The 16877-nt window shown below is 43.8% G+C and overlaps 1 protein-coding gene across 4 annotated transcripts in view; it reads left to right on the top strand.

Moving 5' to 3' along the window:
• The first annotated feature begins 2552 nt into the window (after positions 1-2552).
• Positions 2553-16877, top strand: part of TRPS1 (transcriptional repressor GATA binding 1) — a 222415-nt gene continuing 208090 nt past the window's right edge. For 2 of the 4 annotated variants that reach the window (XM_075085637.1, XM_075085634.1), the window contains exon 1: positions 2553-2781. The gene's annotated coding sequence lies outside the window, so the exon portion shown is untranslated. Of the gene's footprint in view, positions 2782-3418; positions 3578-16877 lie in introns of those variants that run through there. The other 2 variants (XM_075085638.1, XM_075085635.1) reach the window with 2 other exon arrangements.

The following is a 16877-nucleotide window of genomic DNA, read 5'->3' as shown; positions in this document are numbered from 1 at the left end:
TACAGTATTTCATTAGAGTTGTCTACTCGAAACTAGGAAGACATATTTCGTCCTTCTCATCTTCGCTTATGAATGGCTTTTGCGGTTTCATTTTAAAAGCATATGCAAAGGGAGGCTTATGTCTTTTAAAAAATAAATCTCTCTAACATTGTGCTACAGGTGAAAAAAGGTGTGTTTGTTATCAAGGTTTACACGTGTTGAAACCTGTGCTTTCATTGTTATCGATCTTCCTCACGGTTTGTCTGTCATAATGCGAATAAAACCTGGGAAAGCTGCAGCCACACATACGAACTGGCTGGGATTTAAGGTGTGGGGGGCATCATTTCCTGGTTTAAAATAAAAAGACATTAATAAGCCTCACTAGAGCGGAGAAGCAAAGGGGAATAACCCTTGTTTAAATATTTTCCACTCAAGCCCTGCTTGTAAGATGCTTAGCCAAGTCATCAGACAAAATACCTGCTGATTTTAACCCTTCATAGGCAAGACATCTGCCAAGGGAACACTCACTCAGGGCTGACATACTCAGCAATAATAAAATCTAAATTGCAGAGAAGAACATGTTCGAATAGGTGCGAACGGGACAAAAATACTTGCTTTTCAGAATTCTGCATTCACTAAAATTTGTGCGAGTGGTTTGTGTCTTCCACTGTGATTCAGCCATGGCATTCGCAGCGTGAGAAAAAGTAAAGGTTTACGAAGTCAGGAAAGCTTCTGCGTGTGTCAGTGAGGTGCTGCTGAGCGTGGCCCTGACACCGAAGTATCGAGTCAGACTTTGTAACAAATTTTAACTTCCGATACTACTTTTCTTCTCATTCCATGTACAAACATCTCTACTGCTCGAACTGATTTTCTGCTGATGGGTGTGGAGGGAGTCCCACACATAATCTGTCGGTTCTCCTCTCCCCGTCTCGGGGATCCTACCGTGTGCCTCATTGCGCAACTATATTTTACCTTCCATTTTCAACATGACAAGTTCACCTCTTCTATGTGAATTATTGCTTTTCTATTCATAAAGTGTTTTATCAGGCAATCCTACAAAAGAACTTAAGGGGGAAATGTGTTACTGGGTGATTTACATGAGCAATTACTTTACAAATCTGCCAGTGGATTATACTACACATATATGAAGAATGTTTAAGCTTGGAGAGAGGGCTGCAGACGCCATACGTTTTACAGTAGGGTTTCATTTGCGTCAGTGTGTATCTCTGAAGATTTTACGCTTTACATTTCACCGTGTATTTGAGAATAAAATTGTAAGGAAAAAGTTATGTCATTTCAAACATTTGGGGGGAAGCAGCTTCATCTCTCACACTGTAATGATTTAACTCTTTTCCAGCTTCTCCCCTGAATAACGTGTTAGCAGTCGCAAGCAGCCAGAATGCATCTATTTTAATGTGAAATCGGTTTAAAACGACTTGCATGGGAGGAAAAACACGCCATATAAAGTCACCTAACTGCAGAAAAATTGTGTCCAAATGCCCAACAAATGTTTACATAGTTTTTAACGCCTACTATATTTGGGATTTTAAAACCCTTTCACAGGAACCTTTTATGTACTGCTTCTCCTTAGAGAGTGTTTTTACATTAACATACAGACTTCTGGCAATTTGTAGCATGGCAGAAATCGGAGTATTTTCAATTGAAAAGGTTCTGCGCAGGCAGGAAAAGTTGGGAGGGTTTTCTCACAGCAGCTTGGGGCTGACTTGCGATTGGTATCAAAGAGCAGGCGGTAATGGGGAATATTCATCCCAAAACTTGGGAAGTGTCTGTCCATCCGCCGCAACACCAGCACTGACCCGGCGGGGGGGGGGGGGGGGGGGGGGGGGGGGCACGACACACGAGGGAGACGACACTAAATCTGCGTTTCCCGGCGGGATCCTCCGTGCCCCGCGCCGAGCTCGGAGCTCCCGAGGGAGCAGCTATTGTCGCGCGCGGGTCGCACCTTTCAGCCCACCCCCCCGCCACCCGTTTTTTAGCCCCGCAGGACAGCGGCGGCCCGAGTGACAGCAGAAGGCAGCGCAGCCTCCCGCGGGCCGCGCTCGGGGAGCGGCTCTGGCCTGCGGGCTGCTCCCGCTCCAACTTAGCCCAAGTCCCCGCGGCCGCGGGGGCGACGCGCCCCCTCCGCGGCCTCCGCTCGGCCGCCTCGGCCGGGCTCGCCGGGGCCGGGGCCGCGCACGCCCGCGTCCGCGCCCGCGCCCGTGGCCGTGGCCGTGGCCCGGCGGCGGAGGCCGCGTCGCGTCGCGGCGGGCGGAGGCGGGGGGCGGCGCGGGCCGCGCGGCGGGGCCGCCTGCACTGTCTCTTTAAGGGCGCTCCGTCTGGGGTGGCGCTTTCCTCCGCGAAGGCTCCTTTGATATTAATAGTGTTGGTGTCTTGAAACTGACGTAATGCGGGGAGACGGAGGTCCTGACAAGCGATAACAGTCCTGATAACGCGCCGGCCGCCCCGCGCTCCCAGGCCGCCGCCTCGCCGCCGGCGGGGCCGCCGCGCCGTGCCCCGGCCCGCGCCCCCCCGCCCCGCCGCGCCGCGCCCCCGCCCGCGCCCCCGCCCCGCACCGCACCGCCCGCCGGCGGCCGGCGGGCCCGTCGCCCCCTCCCCGCCGAGCGGGGCCGAGGGGGGAGGCAGCGGCGCCGCGGCCCCCCGCCCCCCCGCCCCCCCCCCTCCCCGGCCACCGCCACATAATCCGCGGCCAACTCCGCCGGCAGCAGGAGACGGTTCATGGCTCACGCCGCGGCTCCACCATCTTCCAGGCTGCCGGGGCTGTTGCTGACGGTTAATCAACAGGTAAGGCGCGGGGGGGCGCGGGCGGGGGCGGCCCGGCGGCGGGGGAGGGGCGCCGTGGCCGGCGGGCCGGGAGGGGGCGGCGCGGGCGGCGGCGGCGGCGGCGGGCGCGGGGGGGGGGGGGGCGGGTCGGGGGGGCGCCGTGCGGGGCGGGGGGCGCGGCGCCCGCGGCATGTGCCTGGGGAGGGGGGGGGGCAGCGGGGGGCACCCCCTCCCCAAAAATAGCCCCCCCCAAAAAAAAACCCAAACAACCCCAACAAAAGCGGGGGGTGGGCGTAATCGCGGGGGGCTGCTCCGGTTTCACAGGCTTTTTTTGGTGCATCCCCCCCCCCCCCCCCCGGCGCCCCCCCTCCCCCCCCCCGCCGGTGGGTCAAAGCCATGTGTGATGGCTGGAAATTGGCGACTTCAAAACCGCAGTAGCCCCGCTGGAGTCGGGAGGGTCAAGTTCAGCGGCGGCGGCGGGCAGGGGGAGCAGCCCCCCGGCCCGGAGGCGGGGAGGGGAGCGGCGGCAGCGGCCGCGGGCTGGTGCGGTGCGGTGCGGCCTCGGCTCGGCTCTGCCCTGCCCTGCCCTCCCCTCCGCGCCTCTCCCGCGCCTTATCTCCGTGGCCGCCGGTTCCCCCGGCACCGGGGCGCTCCGGGGGGAGGGGAAGGGAGACGCGGGGGGTGGAAGTAGAAGACGAGCAAAGAGGGTTTGCATCCGATGAGCTGCAGTCGCACAGTCCTGCCGCTCCTGCCGCTGCTGGAAGTTTTAATGGGGGATCATGACAAGCGGGGCACAGAGACACCATCATGAAGAGTAGTAAGTTTGGGAAAAACTTTTTTTCCTGTTGTTTTTGGTTTTTTTTTTTTTTTAAATTTATTTTCCCTTCCCCTTTTCCTCCTCCTTGCCCGGGGACACACCGGGGGAGGCCGGGTGCGGAGCTGTGCTGCGCCGGGAGGGGGGCTCGGGGTCCTCCCGGTCACACCGGGGGAAGAGGCGACGTGGTGGTGGTGATTATTTTTTTGTTTTGGTTTGGTTGGTTTTTTTGAAATCAGAGCGCAGGGAGACGTAAAACTTTTCCCTCTTAAAGGCGAAGCTGTGCTCTCCGCGCTGCGTCCCCCACGGCTCGGCTCTCCCCTGCCTGCCACAACTTCGTGAAGCGTCTCACTTTCTGTTCCCCCCCCGTCCCCGCCGCCCGGGGGCTGCCGGCGGGGGGCTGCTCCCCGCTTTAGTTACCCGCCTGTTTGCTTTTCGGGAGGGCGGAATGAATGGAGGGGAGGCCGGAGGTGGAGGGGCTGCGGGCGGTGGGGGCTCCGCGCCCCGGGCACCCGGGGAGGGCCGGGCCGGGCCGGGGGTGAGCGGCCGCGGGGCCGGGGCCGGGGCCGGGCAGGGACGCGAGCGGCTCCCCAAGGGGGACTTGACATTTCGGGGGCTTTGTTTATCTGCCTCCCTGCTGCAAATCAAGGCGCTCAGACATCCCGGCACTCCTACGCGGTTCCTAGTGGGGCCCTCTAGCCTCCTCTGTATTTTATCTTTTTTTTTTTTTTTTTTCCCCCAATCGGTTGTATTTTCTGTCTGCAAATGGCCAACCTCTCAAGTGCACTGCCCGAGCTGCGGGCATGAGTGATCAGTTGAAGTGGAGAGACGTCTCCCCTCCATCACCCCGTCCTCCGCCAGTGCGGGTCCCCTGCCTGGCAGGGCTGGAGCCAGGGGCACCTCAGCACACTTGGGGTACCAAGGCGAGGAAAATCCCCTCCGAGGGGAAAATATTTTCTAGTAAAAAGAGTGTAAACTATTACGCGGACCATGCTGCCTTCACCGCTTTTACAGCGCGCGGCGCATTTTGAATGTTGATTGAAACAAACAATAATTTAATACGCTCCAGGTTTTATTTAATCGAGTTCAGTAAGTCTCTCAAGCAACCATCAAACTTCTTTGCCATTCAGGCAGTCGTCTTCAACTGCGCAACTGAATCCTATGGATGTTGGTGGCATCATGTTACTTTCCTGTTGGTTTTAGGAAAAGTTGAACATTTAGAAAAGACTGCCAGAGTTAAAAATGCAAGGGGCAGCAAAGGAAAGTGGTGGTAAGAGCCAGTTCCTGACGTGGACAAAATGAGAATAAAAGTTACAGTAGTCTTCTGAACTGCAGTGTGTGTTTGCCTCAGGTTCACAATACGTGTGTTAGGTTAGACAGCTCTCTCAGATATTCCACCAGAGTGACATTTAAAAAAAGCCCTCCAAAAGAGTGAGGATTTTTTTTTTTTTTTGAAGCACTCTGGTTCTATGAGTAAATACAGGGTTTGTTTGAGAACATCAACTATTTCCTGTAAATTGTGATGCTGACAAGACTGTCTGGAAATGATATCAACACTTTGAAAGATTTTCTTTTTTTTTTTCTTTTTTTAACCACTGAATGAAAGTTTGTTAACAACGTGGTCAAACCAAACAAGGGGAACTTTTCTTTCTAGAAGTGTGGGGGGACACAAAAAAGACTTTTTCTTTTTCCCTCTTTAAAAATGTATACCTGCTTGAGGTTTGCCACATGGAATCAACAGCGCTAGAGTTCAGTAGTGCATCAGTGCCTATATACAAGTTAATCCTTGGGCTGTTTGTGCCAACAGAAGTCTGCTTCACCTTTTTAAGACCAAGAGAGATTAGATATGAGCAGTCAGTTCATAACCCACCCTGTTCTGTGTGATTATCGCTTTTCTTTTTGGTTGCACATAATAACTTTTCTCTGAAACTTTGCATATACGTAGTCACAACAAAGTAAGTAAAGGGCAAAGTTGCATCAGCTTTTAAGCTTACATGTTTTGCCTGTGATCCTCTAAAACAGACTCTAACACTGGGCAATCTTTGCCTGTGAGACTATGGCTTTATTTTTTTCTTTATTTTCATAGTAATGTTAACAAAGAAAAAATATGTAAATGACAGCTTCAGAGATCTGAGACTTCTCTGGGCATCAAACACGATGCAGCCAGGTTATCCTCTTATATTTTTAATGCATTTTTAGCATAATTTACACGATAGCTTTGTGGGTTGCCTTATGTTTTTATTGGTGATCGAGTAAATTCAGTATTATTTTATGAACCCCTAGCAGGATTATTTTTCTATCACGTGTTGTCTATCATTTGTAGTAAACTTTTGTAGTACACACTGTTATCACGCACGCTCTGGCTGCGTGTGAAGAACATTATTATTCACGAATCGTGACTCTGCATTAATAACAGTGTAGTACTAAGTCCTGTGTGTGGACTCGAGTGTCTGTGAAATGCAATGGTTGCTTGTTAAATCTCTGCGTTTCAATCATATTATATTTTAATGCTAGTTGACACATAGGGTTTTGTATTTTCAAAGCATTGTGCAAACAATGACTAATTACTTTCTGTTCATGCGAATTACCTCTTTTAGCACTTTATCAGGCAGTTGCTTTGAAACAAAACTATTTTACATTACAGTGTGAAAGAGTTAAAAAATTAGCAAAGACGTTTAGGAAAAACCCAAAATTTTAATTACAAACAGGCAACTTTGGGTATGTATTTAAATTTTTCTTTTTATGTGGAACTTTCCTCCTAAGTTTGAGGGGGGCGTGTGTGTATGAATATTTATGTCTCTTAAAAACTCTTGACAATATTTTAATGTAATAATCTTAATAGAAACATTCTCAGATCTTAACTGCAGCCACACTGGCAGTATCGCTTTAATAAAGGTTTGTGGGTAACACCAAATATAACATTGTGAGAAAGTTTATGGTTAAATATTTTTGAACATGACAGGCTGGGAATCTGACAACCCTTTTTGTTAGGTGAAAGTAAAGTGGAAATAAATTACATTTTTAATACAGTTTCAGTTAAAACAAACTGCCACCTGGTAGTAAAAGTATTGGCCTTGAACAGAAATATATTCTGATTAAGGTATTCTAACTGGTGTGTAAAATGAAGCCATTCATTCAGTAAACTGACAACTTTCCAGTTGGTGTTTGCCCTTGCTTAATTTAGTTTCCTCAACACAACTAGTGAGGTAGTCTGGGTCTGTTTTTGGCAGTCCGGGGCGACTGGAAGCTCGGGCATTTTTGTCCCAAATATTACACCTCGCGAGTTAAAAAGCAGTTGGTTAAAAAGAATAGCAGGCGGGTATGAGAAAAGAAGGGTTTCTTTTTTTTTTTGTTTCTGAAACTTTCTTAAGTTCTTACCTAGTAAGAAAGCAACGCTATTTTCAAATACGGGTGATTAATACTACAGCCAGCGTAGTTTGCACCCATCTATTGTATAAATACCATTGCCTGTTGACCTTTGGATACATTAATTACAGCATATCTGGTCTAGGTTCTACTATTTTTGTCTGTCCAGAAGATAAATAAAAGTGCCCTTTCCAGTCCTCCTGGAGAAGAAGAACTTTTTTTTCTCTTGGCACTGTCATGAATTATGGAGTTCTTTTTCCCACCCTGTGCCAATGAAGTTCTCTTTTGACTTTAAAAAGATAAGCCTGCATCCAAAGAGAGAATATTTGGTTACTTTAGGGCTATTTTCGCATTAGTTTTTATGGCACGTGCAAACTTTCTGGGCTTTGCTTTTTTTGGGTTGTGTGTTCGCTAATTAAAAGGAAAATACGTAATGAGTTATATCAGATGATGTGAAGGATTAAAGGACAATTACACCATTAAATAGTAAATGTTTACAAGGGCAAGACATGAAACTACATTTTTCAGAATATGCTTATTATTCACTTCTTGATGTTGTTTTGCACCTAATCAATAAAGGGCCTTCCAGAGCGCAGCGCCTTAGCCAGTTGTATACGTGCCCAGAACATAAGAAACACTGCTGGGGCAGAGGAGCGTGGGGGGGAGTGAAGCGGTGGCATATTATTCTGACTTCTCGTCATGCAGACCAAGGCTCAAACGAAACACGGAGCACTGGGAGAATAACTACCGTGGTCTCGATTTAAGTCCCCAGTGGACATTTTGTCACACCTCAAAAGCATTGCACAACTGAACACCATTCCACTTGATGTGCCGTCCGGAGTCAGAGGAGTCTCTGGTTTGGCGTCACGGGGTTTAGAAGACTGTGATTTAGGTGAACTGGCATAGCTGCATGTAAGAAACTTTGTTTAATAGCTGTCTATGTTTTATTCATGTTCTGTGCTATCGGTTTCTTATTTTCTAGTACCTTTAAAGTGGTTCTTTAAAATTTAATAATAACAGCACCAGTGGAAAATACATCTAAAATTTAATAGAAATTGCTAATCTTTCTGTCAGTGATTTTTATTATGGTCCTGCCGCATTAACTACAGACTCTTACTCCTGCTGCAGATCTCTGTACATGGATTTAGAAAAGCTATAGAGTGAATATTCTTCATTAAATTGCATAGCTGCCACGAGTGGCACTTCCGTAGGATGTTCCTACAGAACCCAGTTGGTTCCATCCCGTAACGTTCAGTGGAACTTTTCCATGCTCGCAGGGGATGTGTGCGAGTACAGCAGCTACAACAGAATTATTTCTGCCTTGAAAACAGAATTATTTTGAATCACAAGGTTCAGTCCTAATAGTGATTTTTTACTTTCTTAGCTGCAGTTCACGCGTGTCTAATTTCTCTTAAGTCTGCTTTCTTTCCGGGCTCAGATCAAGTTTTTTTTTTCCCCCTTAAATTTATTTAAAAATATTTAATTTTTAAAATGTTACTAGCCCTTTAAAAAACCTGTAATAAATGCTTTACAAGTGGCTAGACACCTTCCCTGGTGGTTTAATTTATACAAGCAGGAAACTTTCTCTCCTTCTTTCTCTCTCTCTTTCTTGTTTTCTTTAAATCAACTGACGTAATGCCAAACTTTGCTTTAAAAGAACAGACAGAAGTAATTGGTAGCTTTTAACTTTTAATAATGTTCTGGATCGGTTTTAGTGGCCAAACTGCCATTTTTTTAAAATTCAAGTAAAAACGGGCTTGTGGCCTGAGGAAGAAAGGCCCTGTTGATGCAGTTATTTTTATTCTTGTTTTTCAATCTGTTATTAAAAATCTTTCCTGCTGAGCTCTGCTGGATTTCTCCAATTGCTCTTTGTGATGGCTGGTGCATTTCAGGTTACGGTAACTTAAACTATTTTCTGATTTTTTTTCCTTTTTTTTTTTTTTTTCCCCCCATGGGCATTTTGAGATGGTTTATCCTTTTTTTGGTTTGATCCCCCAGCCACCCCTTCTCTCTCGCCCAGCACCCAAAGCCTTCTTTTCGAGAAACAATTTATTTTGATTCAGAGAGGAAGAGTATATTAAACATAGCTTTGGTGGCAGTTCAGTGAATATTATTTTCATGGTATGAGAGTGTTTTACACCTGTTAGTGATGCTGGTTGGGAAGATATTCACTGCCCATTGCAGAAGACAGGAGAGATTGTATCTTGCAGAGCGGCCACTTTCTGTGCGCTCTCCACCCCATATTTTAAAGCTAAACCAGATTTTAAAATACGTTTAGTAATAGTCCCTAGCGATCTATATCTGTTTGTATTAAGCTGATATTAAAAACAAGAAAACCCAACAAAAGGATTTTTTAAAAAATTATACTTAAATTTTGTATACTTAAGAAAATCCAGTCTACTGTCGTGTCTTTTCTTTCCTAATTTCTTTATTTTGTTTAGAGTTTTCTGGCTTATTTCCTTCATTTCTCTTCTACGTCTGCTGGGGTTGCGAACACAAGCAAACTTTCTACGGTAAAAGACGGAGTTGGGCAATAGACTTTCTTGACGAAGTTGACGTCAGGACGACTTCATAAGTTGGCAAGTAGGGAAATCGTTCAAAGACGAAGTTGGCTTGTGCCAGTTTTCCCTTCCTTTAGGGGAGACACTCCACCCAGTAGGAGGTTACCCCACCCAATGTGGAGAGCTATAATTCAGTGGCAACACTTTAAATGTCAATCCTCCCTAGGGTTTAAACCCCAGACTTGTCTTGCCTCAATCTTTATATTTAATCTAACATTCAATCTGTTGAAGTAACATCTCATCTTCATAAGCACTTTTTGGGCCTGATCCTGCAATTCTCATTTTTGAAAAATACTCATTGACGTCAGGGGGACTTTTGAATTCAGTAAAGGCTGCAGGATTGGCCTCTGCAGAGTTGTGTGTGTCTATGTCTGTCTGTAAGATTGTCTGCCTGATGAATATTGTATAATCTGTGTTGTTAAAGATGAAATTGTAAAATACTTCCTTTGTAGTCTTAAAAATCTGTAGTCCTGGAGTTGTAATGCTATAAAACAGATTTTCCTCAGGAAGTGAAGTATACTTATTTCTATTTAGCGTTTTCTCACACTAACATATGAGTTTGAAAAGTTCCAACCCTGAAGAATTTAAGGCTTTTCTGCCATTTCTCTATATTTCTCTATATCATGCTCTAGACGTATTTTTGAATGCTGCTTTTGGCAATTTTTTAATCTGTAATGGAAAATGAACACCACGGCCTGTAGCTTAGTGCCCACAACAACCCTTGGGGTACTTGGATAATAATGAGAACTCCCAAGGAAAAATTTTGGGATATTCTCAAAGTCAACATGTAATTTTTATAGGTATACTTTACTTCATCATGGCGCCTGTTCTCAAGCATCCTTTTCAGATCCCCCATTCCATTTAGTGAGGCTGACAATGCAGGAGGGAATATGTAATTTGATATTGTAAAAATGTAGAAAAAGCACCGATGTGTTCATATCTCTGCATTTTGAAAATATGCCAGCATTTTTAGTTTACTAATATATCTAACAACGTCCATAAAAGATGATGTTAAAAATCATCAATGCACTTATGTTTCTCAGCAAGCTTTACTTAAACAATATGCTTCAGTTTTGCCTCAAACCATTTCAAGCCACCTCTGATCCAAGAATGTACCAGTTCTTGGTTCCTGGAAGATTAAGCATGACAGTTTCTATTATATAATGAACAGCACTATTGTTTGAACAAAGGTAACATATTTTGATTTGTGTACTTTTTTTTGGCAGCTGGCACTAGTGTAGGTCTAAAATGAGTGGTGATCTAACAGTGTAAATATCCGAATGTTCTTGAAACACACACAGTATAGATGTAATGTGTTTAAATCATTGAATCTATCTATATTATATAGAATGTGTATGTATGTGTATATACAAAGCCGTAAATGGTGTGTTCTGCTATCTGTAGCCTTCAAATGTGTATCCTTTGGGTATTCCTGACCTACTTTGCAAAGTCTGCAAGTCTAAAATACATACTGAAACCTAAAAAATTAAACTTACAGCTTGGTGGTTCACAAAAACGGCAGGGGGGAGTTTTTGCTAGTAGTTAATTTAAAAAAAAAAAAAGATAGCATACTCTGCCTAGACAGATACCTTGCAGACTGCTTTTGGATATCCCAGGGACTATACTGGGATTATTTTAAAAAACAAATTCTCAAATGATCTAAAAAAAGTTTGAAGTAGATACTGAAGTTAAGTATCGCCTAAAATTCCGACGTGCAGATGTGGTTTAATGTTTAATGGAAGTTAAATGAGTTAGGATAAAAAAATTTTCTTTGGGAGTAGGTGGTTTTCAGTGTTTCCGAAGTATGATTCTTTTTAACTTTCTCACACGCCGCTCTTCAAGCAAATGCTACAAGTTACGTGGAACATCATCCAAAGCTTACTATGCAGATGAAACATTGCTTCATGAATTCAGTTAATTAAAGATACCTCCAATTTCAGTTTCCTAATCTGAACATAGTTTGCTTTCCTATTTAGTGTTCTCATTTTTAGGTGTATTAAATATACTGATCAGATGTTCTCCAGCTGCAGTTACAGAGTATAAACCAAAAATGCAATACTTGCCGATGGTTGCCGGGCTTTCTCCTCCTGCATACATAGATATGGACATGCACGCACACACAATTAATAAAGGAAACCTTGCCCCAAATACCTGAGGCAAAAGCTTGTGAAAATGGATTAGCCTTACCATGTGCCTTGCAGGTAAACCGTATCTGACTCTGCTAGCGAACTGGGAGAGGAGAGCTCTCGCGCGGAGGCTGCCTGCCCATGCCGCCCTGGCACCCAGCTCTGGATGCTCAGGTCTGGGGGCTGTTAGTAAAAATCCCACATCTCATTTCAGTTGTCACAGTGGGGGGAAGGAAAGAAACAGTAACTCAGGTCTCCCATCTACTGTATATACTATTTTCTTTCTGTGGCCTGATATAGGTGTCTGAAATTCATGCCATCTAATTAGTCTCCTTCCACGGTCTTCAGATCTGGAGTTTTCTTTAGAACTAAACTCCTGTTTGCATGTTATGTCTATCATGAAAAAAATATAATGGATTAAATTAATCCTGTAATAGTTGTTTGAGCATACTGTAGGAATGTAAATATTTTTGTGGCATTGAGCTCATATTTCCAGTCTTATGGTGGGGGGGTAAGATCAGAAGTTATCAACAACATATATCTCAGTCATTCAGCTACAATAAATCTTCTAAGAAATACCCACACCTTGCACACCCAGTGATACTCTCCAAGACTTGAAATGCTGCACACAGCCGTATCTTATGTGTAAGTCCTTAAGCACAAACAGTAGATGTATTTTCAACTACAGTCAGATAGTATGGTAGGCTACAGCAGCAGCAAAGTAGTCCATGGACAAAAAGTTAGGTTGCCAGTTGATTGCTGCTGGCTGTGTGGCCCTCCAGGTTGCCTTCTCCTTGGAAAAAGTCCAGAAGAATCGTTAATTGAAAAGAAATGTGGGGTATGGCTCTGACTCCAGCTCCGCCACAGTTCAGGATACAAAGCATTAAGCGCTTCATCTGTATCAGGTCAGAAGTGATCATGCATTATCCACTTTTATCTAGGTATCATTCTGTCATATGTAAGGTATGCTCTGCCTTGTCTCTGTTACTCTGCCTCTCCGTTTCTCCCTCACGCCTATCGGTCTCTCTTTGGCTGCTATATGCACATACATACATTCTAAAAATACATGGAAATGGAAGTCCATCTGTGTTGCATAATTTTTTTTACAAAAACATCAGTGTTTGTATTGTTCTTTCTCTGAGCCCTTAATGAGTTTAAAGAATTTAATGTGACTTAATGAGGGTTCTTATTCTATTTCTGACACAGAGACTAATGAGGGAAAAGTAGAACAAATTGAAAACCAACTTTTACTTGTGGTTAGTTTCATGATGTCATCAAATGCAGGATATTACAACTCCTGGAAAAGTTTACAAATCTAGGCAGGAATCCATTTTGCATCACTGCCTTTCAGTTGTTTACGACACAAAGCTTGCTAGCGAGAAAACAAAGTTTAGCATAGCTTGGTTTTTTTTTTTTTGGATGTTTGAGCTGGTTTGATTTTTAGGTGAATGATTTTTATGGAAGTAAATCAAACCTGCTTTGCCTGGCAACCTGGGGGAAACTTAGGTATGACCGAACATTGACTAAACTACTCTGATTATGGCCCTGATCTCCCCCTGTACTTGCAAGGGACAGAACTTCAGCTGACTACATCTAGAGTAAGATCTGATCCTCATCGGGTAAAATCCTAATTATGTTGCAGCTTACTGAGGGGGAATGGTGGTTTTGGGGATCCATGTTACACTTTCTTCCAGTTTGCTGCTGTAAAGCAGTTTCCTTGGGCTCTGGATACAGTAGCAATGTTTTGTATGGCTCCATCGTGCGTTTTTGCTGCCCTGCTCAGGATGGGCAAGCAGTATTTCACCGCGCAAAGCTGCTGTTCAGTCGGACCATGGTTTGGTCTGTCACCTTTCAAAGTGATTCTTTTGGTTTGGAATCAGTTCACTTCCCAAAGGGGAATGAATGTAAAAAGTAGGCTTAGGTAGTGCACCTGCTTCTGAGCCCTGCTGCGGCTCACTGGCTTCACGGCCACGCTTTCTTCTTGTTCCTCGCCAACTACTCTCTGAAAGGCTCGTAGAAATTAGCAGTGGAGTGACTGAAGCTCTAGTATCACACGTATATCCATGTAAGCAGGCTGTAATGCCCTCAAAAAGCTGTATGCCATGCCGTGGGCATCAGGATATTTTTGACAGGCCAAGGGAAGCAGTGACTTTCATCATCCACAGAATGTGCTTTTGATATAACCAAACTGCAAAAAGTTGCAGCGTAGTAAATACAATGCTTTTCTATAACATCTGATTTCTTTTTTTCAGCAACAGCTAGTATTTTTAGCAATATCAGATAAATCGCAGAATGGCGTGATTGCTTAGGTTGACGTTAACCCTTGGCTCTTCTGCTGTTGCGCAGCATAGATCTGAACTGTGATGGATTTTATTGCTTTGCATTTTATTTTTTTGCAATTAGTTGTTGGTTGCATGTTGTTGACTGCAACATGAGATAGTTCAAATAAATTAATAAAAATTTGAATTGGAAATAGGGGCATTTTCAACCAACTTTCTTGAGCATTATCATGCAAACAGAAAAAGAGAATAAGTTGTTTGGTTGGTTTTTATGTATGTATATATGTGTGTTTGTGGTTTGTTTTTTTTTCTTAATGAAGGTTTTAATAATTTGGTTGTTCAGCAAACATGAGTATGTTCTGAAAATATTTCTCACAGAAGGCAGGTCTGAGTCGACAGCTTTTAGGTAGACAGTTTTGTTACAACATACGGAGTCTAGAGCCGAAAAACTGTTTTCTGGAGTTTTAAAACCATTGGAAAGTAAGATTTATTGGACCTTAAATATCCCAGTGGTGCAAATTTATTTGGTGTTCATGGCAGTCTCAGCTTACCTTTCCTTAGAGATTTGCTGTGTTGCTGCATTATCTAAGGAACATTTCAAATGGGTTTGTCTAGCTTTTTTTTCCTGCAGTAATTTCTCAATTTGTATTTGCGCATATGAAAATCTTTACTAACAAAGATGACCTGGCAGCTCTGTTCAGCTTTCTGGTGCAAAACATTTTACCTGAATGGGACAAAATTAAGAATCTGAATTTAAAGATTTTTGTTTCAATAGTGGAGCGTGACAGTGGCTAGTTGTCAATGGGAAGGAGCTTAAAAAATAGTCACAGGAGAAAGAAAAAGCAGCTGTGGAATTTATTTTACTGGGTGAAAGGAGACTCATGGTTAAGCATGCTTACCTTCTTAGGTTTTCAGAATTTATTGCCCAAAAGACACATGCCTGAATAGAATAAGAACTAGGATATTGTAAAACCCACTATGACATGAAGTGCTCTTACTGCGTATGAATACAATTTATTTATTTTTTCTCTCCAGCAAACTGTGACTTCCTTTGTCTTGTCAGAAGGAATTTCAGATGAGACCTTACCAGAGTAACACTGCCATAAACCCCACACTCCTCAGCTGTAGCTCTGTGCAGCATGATACGGTCCGTGGTAGTTTTCACTGAGCTACTGTGCTGCTTGCAGTCAGGAATGGGACTGGACTGACTTGACTTTTGCAGAAAATGTGTGTTTTCGTAGAAAATGTGCTACATGAAGGAAGGAAGGGCAAGAAGGAGAGCAAAGAGAGTGCTCTGATATATGAGCTGAGATTATGGATGTTGTAATGCCATTTATTGTAGGATACTATAGAAAAATCACACTGGGACCAAAGTTCCCGTGGATTACCAAATGATATTTATTACCATTTTCCTGTGTTTTCCCTGGTAAGGATCTAATCCCTCAGTGTCTGGAGCTGCGTGGAGTTAAGAATTTGTTCATTCAGAGAGGAAAACCTTGCCAGCTATGGGATTTCACTATTTCACTACCTGTATTTATTTATTCCCCCCCCTTAAATTTCCCAGAGTGAGGGGGTTGAGAGTGGAAGGGAGAGATGGTGGATAGGTAAGCTGAGGGAATAGCAGGGGCACGTATCTGCTTTAGTAAATAGTATTTACTGATTACTGTTTACGGTCAAGCAGATTACTGCAGTTGTGTTTCTGTGAAGCAACCCGTACGCAGACAGTGCGAAGGAATGAAGCAAAGTCGTGTGCAATTCTGAGGTGACTAAAAGATGTGCTTGTGACATACTTCTAGCAAAAGCCATTTTCGGTTGCCTGGTACCGTCCCCAAACACTATAATTTTGCGAGTGACACATTTGATTATGAGCAGCCATCAAAACGCTCATAGGCATCTTGTTTGAAAGAAGAATGTGCTTGAATTAAATATTTGCAGGTCAGAGAAATACGTTGATTTGTTCTTTTAATTTGTTCTTGGGCTTCCTGCCCTTTCTGAATTTGTTCGATAGGTATTCAGTTTTGGAGTTTATTTAAAAGAGATGATAAAGTATATGCTTTTGCATTCCTTACTTGGGCAGAGCTTCCATTTGCTTCCTTGGGAGAGTTGGTCTGAGCAAGAACTGCTGCCTGCTTTTGCCTTGATATGGAGAGGATGTGTAAGTATAGGGGTCCCCTCATCTTCAAAGCTCCCTTTCTGTGATGAGCTCTTTGCTTCCTGGGGAAGAGATTTTCAATCTGATTTGCAATCTGATTTTCAATCCCTTCTGTCAAGTTTTAAGGAACAGTATGAACTGTATTAGTAGAGCTGGCAGTAAGGAAAAGGAATGGAAGTTGGGCACATCTCACCTCTGTGTTAGGGGGAATAAGGTATAAAAAGCCTCTGCCGAGCTTGCCTGGTAATTCTTTGGTTATCATCTTCTCATGATGGAATAAGCACGTAGAAAAAACACAGAAGTTAATGTTTACTTTTTGGATGCTTTATCGTCAAGCAAAAAGAACTGATAGTTTCATGGTTAAGTGCCTAAAGCTGTTTTTGGCTTTGCAGTTGTTGAATTAATCACTGCGAAGCTAACTAATTGTGTACCTTTTAAAGCTTCCCCCCCCATCCCCTTTTAATGAAAGGGAGCTATTCTACTCTTTCTGACTCTGAAGTCGGGTTATCCCATTAACTACTAGCACCAAGCTCTTCAGCTGTTATTTTCTTGAGTTATCTCAGGAATCATTCTTCTAGTAGATGGTGAATTTATTTACTGATTCAGTTAGTACGGGTTTCATTGCCCATGGTATAGAATGGGCAGAAGCATTTTAAAACACTGTTTAAAATTGTATAGAAAACGCTGGCTCCTTAATTCTGACTTTACAGATGTTGCTACTTGCTGCTGTTTCGATTTGTGAGACATTATCTTGGTGTCTTACTGAGATGTTTCTTAGCCAGAATGTAGTTTCAAGGGATTTTTTAAAATTTTTTTTTC

The sequence above is a fragment of the Phalacrocorax aristotelis genome, chromosome 2, assembly GCF_949628215.1.
Source record: "Phalacrocorax aristotelis chromosome 2, bGulAri2.1, whole genome shotgun sequence".
In the NCBI taxonomy this organism is placed as follows: Eukaryota; Metazoa; Chordata; class Aves; order Suliformes; family Phalacrocoracidae; genus Phalacrocorax; species Phalacrocorax aristotelis.
Note: the sequence above shows the minus strand (reverse complement) of the source record. Positions and strands in the feature narration are given on the sequence as shown.